This window comes from Macaca nemestrina, chromosome 4 (genome assembly GCF_043159975.1).
Source record: "Macaca nemestrina isolate mMacNem1 chromosome 4, mMacNem.hap1, whole genome shotgun sequence".
Classification (NCBI taxonomy): Eukaryota; Metazoa; Chordata; class Mammalia; order Primates; family Cercopithecidae; genus Macaca; species Macaca nemestrina.
In genome coordinates this window covers 11,129,145-11,142,970 of record NC_092128.1, presented here as the reverse complement: position 1 = coordinate 11,142,970, position 13,826 = coordinate 11,129,145, and the positions used below count along the sequence as shown (strand labels likewise).

The following is a 13,826-nucleotide window of genomic DNA, read 5'->3' as shown; positions in this document are numbered from 1 at the left end:
TCCTCTGGCTGGCACACTCATCCCCCACCCTGCACCACCTCCCCAATCAAAATCAGCTCCACAGTACAACTCTATGGGAAGCCCTCCTGCCCCCTTATAATAGACCAGCCCCACACATACACTTTCTTTGTAAACTTTCCTAACACCCTTTCCCTCTTCTTCACAGTCATGATCACTGTAATTTTTTCATTTATAATATTTCTGCATTGTCTGTCTTTCCCACTGGACTGTCACTCTCTCAGAGCAGACACAGGACATTTTGCTCATCATGACATTTCAGGGGTAGCATGATGCCTGTCATATAGCAGGCACTCATAAATATTTGGAAAATAAGTGAATGATAGTATTTAGCCTTGGATGGGGCTCTTGTCTGTTATTCACACAGCTGTTCTGTTTCCAACATGTAAAATTGAAATTGTAGAAAAATCTGTACATAGTCATAATTCGAAAATTAATTTATTTTACTAATGTCTTAATTTTTCTCCTCTGAATTTCTAAATGAATTCATGAAAGTTTTGCTCTGTCCCAAAGGCATTTCATAAATAAGTAAGCATAGCTAAAAGGGACTCAAACCTGTTACATTTCACCATGCCATCAGCATTCATGGATAGGCAAATTCGCCATAATCAGTATTATTCATTTGTATAATCAATAAGCATGTTAGGTACTGTATTAGTCCATTTTCATGCTGCTAATAAAGACATACCCAAGACTGGGCAATTACAAAAGAAAGAGGTTTAATGGACTCACAGTTCCATGTTACTGGGGAGGCCCCACAATTGTGGCAGAAGGTAAAAGTCATGTCTCATATGGTGGCAGACAAGAGAAGAGAGCTTGTGCAGGGAAACTCCCCTTTATAAAACCATCAGGACTCTTAAGACTTATTCACTATCGCAAGAGACTAGCACAGGAAAGACCCGCCTCCCTGATTCAATTACCTCCCACTGGGTCCCTCCCACAACACATAGGAATTGTGGGAGCTACAATTCAAGTTGAGAGTTGGGTGGGGACGTAGCCAAACAATATCATTCCACCCCAATCCCTCCCAAATCTCTTGTCCTCTCATTTCAAAACCAATTATGCCTTCCCAACAGTCCCACAAAGTCTTCACTCATTTCAGCATTAACTCAAAAATCCACAGTCCAAAGTCTCATCTGAGACAAGGCAAGTCCCTTCTGCCTATCAGCCAGTAAAACCAAAAGCAAGTTAGTTACACCCTAGATACAATGGAGGTGCAGGCATTAGATAAACACACTCATTCCAAATGGGAGAAATTGGCCAAAATGAAGAAGCTAAAGGCCCTATGCAAGTCCAAAATCCAGCAGGGCAGTCAAATCTTAAAGCTCCAAAAAGATCTCCTTTGACTCCAGGTCTCACATCTAGGTCACGCTGATGCAAGAGGTTGGCTCCCACAGCCTTGGGCAGCTCCACCCTTGTGGCTTTGCAGGGTACACTCTCCCTCCTGACTGCTTTCATGGACTGGCATTGGGTGTCTACAGCTCTTCCAGGTGCAAGATGCAATCTGTCAGTGGATCAACTTTTCTGGGGTCTGGAGGATGGTGGTGTTCTTCTCACAGCTCCACTAGGCAGCACCCCAGTGGGGACTCCCTGTGGGGGGCCACCCCACATTTCCCTTTAGCATTGCCCTAGCAGAGGTTCTCCATGAGCACCCCACCCCTGTGGCAAACTTCTGCCTGGACATCCAGGCATTTCTGTACATCTTCTGAAATCTTGGTGGAGGGTCTCAAACCTCTGTTATTAACTTCTGTACACCTTCAGGCTCAATATCATGTGGAAGCTGCCAGGGCTTGGGGCTTGCACCCTCTGAAGCCATGGCCCAAGCTGTACCTTGGTCCCTTTCAGTCACACCTAGAGCATCTGGGATGCAAGACACCAATTCCTTAGACTGCATACAGCACAGGGACTCTGGGCCCAGCCCATAAAACTGTTTTTCCCTCCTAGGCCTCTGGGCCTGTGATTGGAGGGACTGCCACAAAGGTCTCTGACATGTCCTGGAGACATTTTCCTTATAGTCTTGGTGAATACACTTGGCTCCTCATTACTTATCCAAATCTCTGCAGCTGGCTTGAATATATCCTCAGAAAATGGGATTTTTCTTTTCTATCACATTGTCAGGCTGCAAATTTTCCAAACTTTTATGTTCTGATTCTCTTTTTAGACGGAATGCCTTTGAGAGCACCCAAGTTACTTCTTGAATGTTTTGCTGCTTAGATATTTCTTCTGCCAGATACCCTAAATCTTCTCTCTCCAGTTCAAAGTTCCACAAATCTCTATGGCAGGGCAAAATGCTGTCAGTCTCTTTGCTAAAGCATAAAAAGAATCACCTTTGCTCCAGTTCCCAACAAGTTTCTCATTGCATCTGAGACCACCTCTGCCTGGATTTCATTGTCCATATCATTATCAGCATTTTGATCAAAGCCATTCAACAAGTCTCTAGGGAGTTCCAAACTTTCCCACATTTTCCTGTCTTCTTCTGAGCCCTCCAAACTATTCCAACCTCTGCCTGTCACCAAGTTCCAAAGCTGCTTCCACATTTTTCGGTATCTTTTCAGTAGGCCCCACTCTACTTGTACCAAAATCTGTATTAGCCAGGTTTCTCTAGAGGGACAGAACTAATAGGATAGACATATATAAAAAGGGGAGTTTATTAAGAGTATTGACTCACACAATCACAAGGTGAGGTCCCACAGTAGGCCGTCTGCAAGCTGAGGACCAAGGAAGCAAGTCCAAGTCCCAAAGCTAAAGAACTTTGGGTCCAGTGTTCAAGGGCAGGAAGTAGCCAGCACAAGAGGAAAACATAGACCAGAAGACTAAACTAGTCTAGTCTTTCCATGTTCTTCTGCCTGTTTTTATTTTGGCCACACTGGCAGGTGATTAGATTGTATCCACCCAGATTGAGAGTGGGTCTGCCTTCTCCAGTCCACTGACTCAAATGTTAATCTCCTTTGGCAACACCCTCACGGACACACCCAGGAACAATACTTCGCATCCTTCAATCCAATCAAGTAGACACTCAGTATTAAACATCACAGGTACCTAATAGATTCCAAAGATTGTATTTTAAAATATGCTTTAATCTATAGAAGAGAAAAAGAAAATAAGAACAGTAATGAGAGGTAAATTACAGTGAGGCTGGGTGGCGGTAAAGGAACATTTCCAGAGGCAGTCCTCTTGAGCTGAGTCTTAAAGGGTAGGAGAAAGTGAGTAAAGAAAGCCATCAAGGCTGTTTTAGGACAGGGTTTCTCATTTTTGACATTTTTCACAGAATAATTCTTTGTTGTTGGGGGCTGTCCTGTGTGTTTTACGATCTTAACAGCATCCCTGGCCTCTGTCCATGACGTGCCAGTGTGACAACCAAAATGTCTCCTCCAGATTTCTCAATGAACTGAAAATAGAACTACAGTTTGATACAGCAGTCCTACTACTGGGTATCTACTCAGAAGAAAAGAAATCATTATATAAAAAGGATGCCTGCACTTGTATGCTTATTGCTGCACTATTCACAGTAGCAAAGATATGGAATCAACCTGTGTCTGATGGATGGTTGGATAAAGACAATGTGGTGTATATACATGTGTATGTGTGTGTGTATATATATGTGTGTGTGTGTGTGTGTGTGTGTGTGTACCATGTATATATATGTATACACACACACATATATACCATGGAATACTACTCAGCCATAAACAAGAATGAAATCATGTCTTTTGGAACAACATGAATGGAACCGGAGGTCATTATGTTAAATGAAATAACTCAGAAGCAGAAAGCCAAATACCTCATGTTCTCACTTATAAGTGGGAGCGAAATGACGTGCACATATGGTCATAGAGCATGGAATAATAGACACTGGAGGCTCAGAAAGGGAGGAGGGTGGGAGGGGGAATGAGAAATTATCTAATGGGTACAATGTACACTATTTGGGTGATAGTTATACTAAAAGCCCAGACTTCCGCACTAGACAATATATCCATGTAACAATACTTCTCTTTTACCCCCTAGATCTATAATTTAAAATTAAAAAAAAAAAAAGAAACGAAAACAAAATGTCACCTGATATTGCAAAAAATCTCCCCTGGAGTGCAGCATCATCCCAGTTAAGAAGCGCTGCTTGGGGCACAGGAAGGAGCCTAACTGCAGGTGGGGGCGTCTGAGTTACTGCAGTGTCCGGGTAGCTCTAGGGAGGTGCCTGGGAGGGAGATAAGAGAGCAAGTACAATACTGCCCTTACACAGGGGGTTTTGTGTGTGACGCTGGGGAGTTTGGAATTTCATCCTGAAAGCACTTATGCAGAATAAAAGGATCTTAAGTAGGAAGGGGACACGGGCTAATTTGTGCTTAAGAAAAATCACTCTGGTCACAGTGGAAAGGAAGGATCGAATGGAGATCAGAATGAATCTGAAAGAATTGAATGTAATCCAGAAGAGAAGTGATTCATGGGGACGGAAAGGAAAGGGAAGATAGAAAGGTACTCACATCACGTCTCTAAGACCTTGTCCATAATGGGATCTAGATTCTTGGTTTGGATGATCAGAAAGTAGAATCATAAATCTTCCCCAAAACCCACTTGGAAATTAGCCCTCTTGACTTTATGAAAAAAAAAATCAAACCCTTAAGCTCAGAAAAATTACTTGTAAAGTTGGTTAAGCATAATCTAGGTGACCTCATGGTGTAATAAATAAAAATAGCCGCTACCTCCGGCTTCAGACTCAATTTGATCTTCAGCAAAGATTCCTTCAGCAAATTGTCAAAAAAAAAATTAGTTTTTAAAGTAATCAATATATTAGAAAACTGTAGTAAATTTTCACCCCCTGCCCCCAAGCAATGTCTAGAGAAGTGAGACAGAGAGACAAAATAAGTAATTGAGGCCATTTTTCTTGCCTGATTGTCCAGAAAATTGCCTCATTTCTTTGCTTTATTTTCTGAGTCCATATAATGATAACAGACAAAGTTGTATGTGTGGATATTTTTTACAATCTGAATCTTTGACAGTGTTGAGAGAGGTAATCGCCAACAAACACACTATCACAGCATTTGCCAGAACCTCTGTTGTCATTCAGGCATTTGTCAGTATCTAAGGCAAGCCCTTTATGTGAGAATTGACTAGATAAAATGTCATGAGCACCTCCTGTGAGGGGAAGAAGATGGGGACTGAGATCTCAGTGATAAAGAGACTCCCCAGCTGCACGTGCTACAAGGTGTGCAAAAGCAATGAACAATTTGGGGCAAAGCGCAATTTTCATAGACTCTGTTTTGGGAATAAAAAAAAAAAAAAATCCCTGTGCCACCTATTTCACAAGGTTATTCACATTGCTAGCTCATGAGGAACATAGGATATTCAGGCCCTGCTAAAGGATCTGAATGGATCATCCGGGTTTTGATTACGAGACTGTTTGAACAAGTCCCAAATGGGAATAATTTGAATTAAAGTAAGAATGTGTCAATACATTTGAAATGTTGAAGACTGCAAAAATAGTATTTATACATAAATATGAAGTATAAATGGAATTTTTATGTGTTGATAAATTATATATTTTAAAATATTTGGCTTCAATGATAATATAAGAAAAATTAAATTCCTACTAATCCATAGAATAATGTGTACTTTCTTTTAAGAAATCACCAACCTTAAAATCACTAAAATATGATCCATTTCACAAAACAGTACATTTTAAATTAAAAACCAAACTGAATTCAGAAAGTAAAAATTATGATACACAGTTTATATTGGTCAAAGATACCATTAATTGTTTATTATTAAAAATAAACACATATGTTTCACTTCACATGTGTTACAAGGTGCTTAATATTTTATATGCGTAATTCATTTGCTCTTCACAACCATAAAAGGTAGATACATGATTACTCCCATTTTGCAGATAAGGAAATTAACACCCTGCTGAAATATTTTACCAAAGGTCACATAGGTAGTAAGTAACAACCATGTGATTAGGGGAGAGCATTATCCCTAAACTTCATGAAGAACAAGACACCTATAAGCCCTTAGTCCCTTGCAGACTAAGAAATTTTGATAGAGACAATTTGTTACAGATGCATAAGATAGTACAGCCAGTTCTGTGAATCACAGCATGTTATATTTATTTCCACATATTCTATGTTAATAATATAATTTTTAATTCAATGTATTTTAAACTTTAATAACTGCTGTAAGTATCTGCAGCTCTGAGAATAAGGAGGAAGAGAATAATTTCAGCCGTTTTAAAATAGCTTTTGTGTTTAGATTTAAATATTTCAATTTCATTTCAAGTATCTTTTTCTGCGAAAAATTTGGCCTGTCTGAATTTTAAAAGGCATTTGGGCTTCAAACTTTAGTTAATGGTAAAAAAGTAACAAAATATTTAATTTCCTGAAATTGTTCCAAATTACAGAAACAAGAGAAAGCTTAAATACCAGGGGACAAAAATTCATAGGATAGAATTTATTAATCATGATTCATACACAAAAGACCAAACCTTTCGATGAATAACTGTATTGTTGACAGTTTGGGAGGAATTTTAATTTTGTTTGTTTTTCTCAAATAGTGAGATCAGAGTCAAAAAAGCTTTAACATCTCCGTATTAGAGATTCTGTAACTCCCGTCAGTTATGCCAGACTCCAGCTAAGTACTCTGAAAAGTATATTAAATCAGGATGATAATTGTTCAGTAAAATTTCCCCTAGAAGTATAGTAAATATGATTGATTTAATATATCATTGAGATTCTACTGGAAAAATGGCATAAAACAGCAACATTCTGTTGCCATTTTATAACTTTCATTTTTGTAAAGTGACCATTAGCATAATATAGTAATATCATTACGACAGTCTGCACAGATGAAAATATCTCAAGGCCAATATTACATTTTCATCAAGTAAATGACCATGTGTTTCAATAAACACAATTATGAATGTTAATATACCAACAGATTGAGTAATTTCATCCCTCAGCATCATTGTTTATAGGGGAAAACAAATTAATCATCTTTGAGGTAACAGGAGTGTAGACTTTTAGAACATAATCTGTTTCACTACAACTATTCTTGATTTGCTGAGTAGGAGTCAGGATTGTGCTTCTGACTGTCCTCATCTGAGGTCATCTTACCTGACTGTCCCCTTCTGAAGTAATCTTGTCATTATGTAAATACCTTATGCAGCATTATCAATTTAGAGCCAGAAAATTTAAGATGAATCACATCTTTATTTTGATAAGTATCCACAGGACACTCAATTGTACAGTAGAAACACGCAAAGAAACCTGTTCCTCCTGCCTGTTCTGTCAGCTTGGACAATTCCTGAACAAGCTGTTCTCCAGCCCTGCACACCTGTGAGCAGGTCCGGGACTCTGTGGACCCAGCCATGCCCTTTCCGTCACCAAGGCCACATTTGTGGTCAGGAGGCAAGTGAGATTGTCATCACTTTCACTTGAGTCCTTTTTAGCAATAGGCATGTTGGGCATTGGAATGGATGTGCAGGTGAAATGGGCACAAACCAAAAATAGAAGAGGCAATTTGTCTATGGCCTTACCGTCCTGAATGTGCCTGATCACGGAAGCTAAGCAGGGCTGGTTTGGTTAGTACTTGGATGGGAGAAGAGATAACCAGCTGAGACTTCAGTATCTAGCTGACGGGCTGCTTCAGCCTTCAAGCATAGCTTAATTATATGTATCACTGGGGAAGATCCTTTTCTGGAAAGAGGCAACATTTTAAGACAGTTCAAGATTAACCTTTATTTAAGCAAAAAGAAATGTTTCTACTTTCAGATGCTTTTTGGTAAAAATCTTTAAAAAACAATAAATGATTTTTCTGATTTGTTAAAAAAAAGGAAAGCAATCACTGTATTCCTTGGCTGTAGCATAGCAGCAAATGTAGACAGTATAAGAACTACTTATCCTGGCACGGGTCCTAAAATATAGTTGCTTGAAAAAGTCTATATTGTGACCTTAATTTTTAGTCCTTTGCCTCTTTGGGAACTCCAGGGTGAAGGGAGGTTTGCACAACCTCATGGTCCTCAGGTTGTTGTCACATGGCTGAACATTTTACAACATGAATTCATGAATTATGTAGTTAATTAATATATCAAAGAAGATCTTATTACAAGTTCTCTTAGTTATAGCCCCACAACCTTAACTGTTATTGCCAAGAATTTCTATCCATCCACTCTTCCTATTTTGCAAACTACAATTACAGAGGAGGCGTGAATGAAAAGTTTTCTGTATGATTCCAAAAATGTGTTAGGACGTTTTGAAAAGTTTTGATTCCTTTGAAAAGTTCTGATTTATGAGTGACTTAGCAACATGATTAGATGAGACAAAACCCATAGCTACACATCTTTCTCTAGAAGTATTCTTAATGTTGACTCTTGACAAAATTTCAGATCCATTCAAAATTTCACATACATTAAAATAAAAAAACTAATATAAGATTAAGTAGACGGTACAAAGGCTTCCTTAAAGATTACATTTTTTACATTGTCTATTTTTCATTCATTGCAAGCATGTTTGTAATTACTCAGTGAATGGCTAATTTCAAATCTGTACCAGGTAATTCTCACATCTCTGTCATGTCAGGGTTGACATCTATTGATTTCCTTTTTTTTTCCATTCAGTTTGAGGTCTTCCTGGTCCTTGATATTGTGAGTGACTCTTGGTTGGAACCTAGACATTTTAGATATTATTTTATGAGACTATGGATCCTCTGCTGGTTGAAATCTAGACATTTAAGAAATTATTTTATGAGACTATGGGTGTGCTGCCGTCATCCTCTCTCTGCTTTTCTTTTTCTTCTCCACTTACTCCTACCCCTTTAACCCAATGCTGAAGTAGGACCAGGGAAACATTAAAAGTTGGCCCACAGATGGAAGGAACATTGTACTCCATGTGTCACATTTAAATTCTCCAGGAAGAAAGGGCTTGTCAATAAAATGTCTTTTTAAGTCACAGGTGGCAGTAAGGCTGTGCTACCCCCACCTTTTCTTTCTGATCATTATCTCCGAATGTCACTTATTTTCTGAAGTATCTAAGTAGCACCACCACTATCCAAGACTGATATTCTCCGTTTATGTTCAATCATAGCTCACTAGTGAAGATTAATTGGGGAGGAGACAAGTCTGAATTAGAAATCACCAAAGTAGTATTTTAAAAGAAGTGCAGATTTATTGCATTCAATTCTAGACCTAATTCAGAGGCATGGCTCTAAGGACATGTCTTAAACGGCCTATTTTAAAGATTAGAGACCACCCATTTGTACATTAGTAGAAAGTAATGTGTTTTAAATCCTTAACAATAGTTTTCTTGAGTAGATTAACCACTGCTTTAAAAATCCTATTTATGACTATTTATGATGGGTGCAGCACACCAACATGGCACAAGTATACATATGTAACAAACCTGCACGTTATGCACATGTACCCTACAACTTAAAGTATAATAATAATAAATAAATTTTTAAAAATAAATAAATAAAAATAAAAATCCTATTTATTTATCTCCTACAAATACTAAGTAAATTTCAACACAACCCTTTTCTGAATATTCACAAGTTCTACAGTAGTGGAATCTAAATTAGAAGCTCGATTACATATGATATTTCTGTTTAAAAGGCACTAATTAAGCTGCTTTGCCCTGTGAACACTAGAATTTGGGTTGGCACAGTCATTTCATAATCTGAAATCTAACACAATTATTTCTGGATGAAGCATTTGCCATAAAATTTAACAGGCTATATTAGCTGTTGGTTTTCATTGATGATCTATAAATACTAACCTTTATCTCTTTATATTTTTCTTGTTCTTTTTATGGTTAATTTAGAATTTCACTGTTAGGCATTTGCTTATATAAAGTGCTTACTGATACCAAAGACTCAAAACATTGTTGAGCATGTTTATGCTGCGAAGTGAATGAGTGTTGCAAAGTTTGACTTAGTGTAGAAAGATTTTAAGACTGTAGAAGTTACTTTTAGGAAATCTAAACTATCTTGTAGAAAAATTATCTCACAGTTTTTAAAATGGCATTGAAAATCCAAAGAAAACAACTCAAGCTTCTTGCAAGTGGAAAGTCAACAGTGGTTTAGATCAATTGTACACACTGTGCAAGATGTTTATGTGCTGACAGCTTATGTGCCTACCTCCACATCAATTCGACTATTATACCAGCTAATTCTTCTGTCGAGGATTCATAACATAAAAACATGCTTCCTCTTTCTGAGGGAAAGTTGACTACGGGTAGAGAAGAGTTGCCCTTATTTCACCTTGAAGAATAACAATATAAGCTCATGTGCAATGAAATAGCAGACTTATTGGAAACGATTACTAGTTTCTTGAAAGCAAAGAAGTATATATTTTTTTAACTTCATAAGAATTTAGAAGTTGGTCATTCATCGTCCCCTTCTGCACTCTGAGTGCTGAACCAATTGAAAAACAGATGGAAGCAAGCATCAGACAGAAATCAAAACAGTAGCTTAGACTGCGTTTCTCTAGTGACATAGGCCCTTCAAATCCTACTTTTTGAAAGAGTGGCTAGGATACATGAAGTCATTACAGTATCAACTGCATACCCACAACATTTAGAAAATATATAACTCCCCAGCCCCTACTCCAAGGTTATGTTCTCAGAACCAGGTATCTAGTGCAGTCTAGCCCTGCACCGTCCAATACAGTGGCTCCTAGCCACGGGTGACTGTTGAGCACTCATAATGTGGCTGTTGTGACAGAGGAATTGAATTTTCATTGTGTTTTAATTAATTTAAAATGACATTTAAAAACTGATTCTCAATTCACTATTGGAAGACTTTGAAGCCTACTTGAAATAATTTCAGGTATGTGAATCTACTTTTTCAACCGTAAACTACATGGAATCTAAGTATAAATTAGTTATTTCTAATTGGAATAATTAATTCCATTAAAACGAAAGGGCCAAATTGAGATATACTGTCAGTACAAAACAAAAAAGAATTTTGAAGACACAGCCCAAGAAGGAGAATATAAAATAGCCCATTTATAATTGTTTACATGTTGAAAGAATCGTATCTTGGATATACGGGGTTAAATAAAACAGGAAAATTGACTTTCAAAAATTCATCTGTTTCTTTTTACTTTTTTAACGTGATTACTAGAAAATGTTTAATTACATATGTGGCTCACATTGTATTTCTATTAGACTCACTCTGCTAGACTGTGATGTAGATTCGCCCTCTAATTGGCGTGTAAACGTCATGGTGGAGATTTAATTGTGTCTAGGGGAAGAAGAACAAACTAACAAGAGGCGAGAGAAAGAGAAAATCTTCTGGCTCCTAGGAGGCCAACTGGTCTGGGCCAGTTTGTGTCTCTGCATGGCTTCCGAACATGAACTTCAGTGGAAGAAATCTCCCACCAAGAGGTTACTCACATTGCCAAGTATTTGTCTCTTCTCAAACCTAGGATTACCAAGCTCTGAGTGTCATCTTACCTGGATGCTTCTTCTCCTACTCTTATTTTTTAAAAGCTTTTACGGCCGGGCGCGGTGGCTCAAGCCTGTAATCCCAGCACTTTGGGAGGCCGAGGCGGGCGGATCACAAGGTCAGGAGATCGAGACCACAGTGAAACCCCGTCTCTACTAAAAATACAAAAAATTAGCCGGGCGCGGTGGCGGGCGCCTGTAGTCCCAGCTACTCGGGAGGCTGAGGCAGGAGAATGGCGTAAACCCGGGAGGCGGAGCTTGCAGTGAGCCGAGATCGCGGCCACTGCACTCCAGCCCGGGCAACAGCGTGAGACTCCGTCTCAAAAAAAAAAAAAAAAATAAATAAAAGCTTTTACTTCTCTAGGCTTTGATTAACATTAGCTATTAAAATTATAGTGTAGGCCAGGCGTGGTGGCTCACACCTATAATTCCAGCGCTTTGGGAGGCCAAAGCGGACGGATCACTTGAAATCAGGAGTTTGAGACCAGTCTGGCCAACATGATGAAACCTGGTCTCTACTAAAAATAAATAAAGAAATACAATTGCAAAATAAATAAATAAATTTATAGTATAAAACTCCCTTTTACTCTCTATTTTCCTACTGAAACATAATTCAGCTTTCCCTGGGTACTCATCCCTTAATCCCAGGTGAGAAAAAAAGTATAAAAGATGAAACATCTACTAATGCCCAGCCCTGCAAAAACTTGTACTCCCACTTCTGGTGGAGGCAACATTGAAGGTTGGCTCTCTGATGTCTAAAAAGACGTTCAGCCCATGTTGATTCGAACACCTCCTTTTTGTAAAAGGCTTTGCCCTTTCCGCATGGACTATGAAGGCCCTGCAGAAGTGAAACCATGTCCCCAGTCTAAACTCCCTGGAAGAACCTCTCCTGACCCAGTAAAGAATTGCTTTCTCTGCCCAAGAACAGAGCTCTGCTTGATTACTTTGAGGTCCAGGAGACCACCTGGATCACCAAGATAAATGCTTTTTCTTGCTAACCCAAAGCAGAAACAGGTGCATTTCTCAGTTCTTCAGCCAGCCCACACTGCTGCCTCCTGGAGCCCACACAGGGTTCCTTTTTCAGCTATAGTTCTAGACCTTGGCTGTGTTTTGGAATCACCTTCCCAATCTCAAACATAAAACAAGGCCCAGAGTCCAGGCCAGACTCACTACCTGAGCATTTTCAGCTACTAAGGAGAACTTGAAGAAAAGAAGTTGGCCAAGCAGAGGACTCGTGTGTGCCCTGGCACTTTTCCTGTCTCACTAATCACCCTTCTCGTATCATAACTCAGCCTCCTCATGAAAAAATAGAATGAATAAATGTGAGTGGGGAAATGCCGAAACACCCTTCTCATAACTTGCACACGAATCCTCCTCTATGTTCCAAGACAGGGAAAGAGAGAAAATGGTACCAAAGAGAGCCTGCGTGCAGTACTCAAGGCAAGGCTTTGCATGTTTCAAGTGTCCAATACTTATCTGTTGACACAAAGAGTGCCTTAATTATGTCAGAATTAGTTTGGCTTTGTTTTTTTTCTGCTCTAGAAACATTTTGTTCACATAAGTCAAAAATTCGAAAAAGTCTGGAATTTAATTTCTTATCAGGCAATGACCAAGGGAAAATATTTCTGTTAAAGGATTAATCATACAGAACAGCTAAAATTCTAGCAATAATAAAACTCAGGAAATTGCGGGGGGAGTGGGGTGGATAGGTTTTGGAGAATGTTTGTCAGTAATATTTGAAAATCCAGATCTTCCTTAAAAGTCTACAGATTTGAGTGTACCCCTCACCCAAGGAAATCTGTCTCAAGAGACAGAATCAGTCCATTTTCAGGGTTCCCCGGGGAAGCCTGTCACAGCCAGACATAAATGTGATGAAAGGCAGGAAAGGGAGAGACAGAGGCTGGGACAAAGAAGATGACAAGCTTTATCTGTGACATTGGGCCAGAATGAGAACCATAACCCAGGGTGTGTTTTCAAAGTTTTTGTTGTAAACTAAATGTTTTGGTGTATTTGTCAGAACTTTTTATCTTGGTTAATTTAATTAAAATAAAGTCTGTAGCCAAAATAAAATTATATAAAGGTTAATCAGGACGTTTCCTGTATTTTTTGACATAAGCCAAATTAAGTAGTTGTTTTTCTAACACATGGAATTCTTGCATTTGTCTCCGTGCGAGATCCATGTTAATGTTAATTGTTTTACTATGTTTGAAATTCAGTCTTTTAAAATGGGTTTTCTCTGGTCTCCTCCAAGGCTATTTGAGCATCTAAATATCTACATATTACATTGCTGTTGGCAAAAGTTTTCAAATGCTATTCACTCAATTTGAAAAAAAATTACACTTTTTATAAAGCTAGTATGAATGTGACTCTCAAATC

The 13,826-nt window shown here is 38.6% G+C and overlaps 1 protein-coding gene across 1 annotated transcript in view; it reads left to right on the top strand.

Annotated features, from left to right (window-relative positions):
• The window catches only part of LOC105474842 (contactin associated protein 2), a 2,256,224-nt gene that overhangs the window by 1,683,078 nt on the left and 559,320 nt on the right, over positions 1-13,826 (top strand). The window lies entirely within an intron of this gene.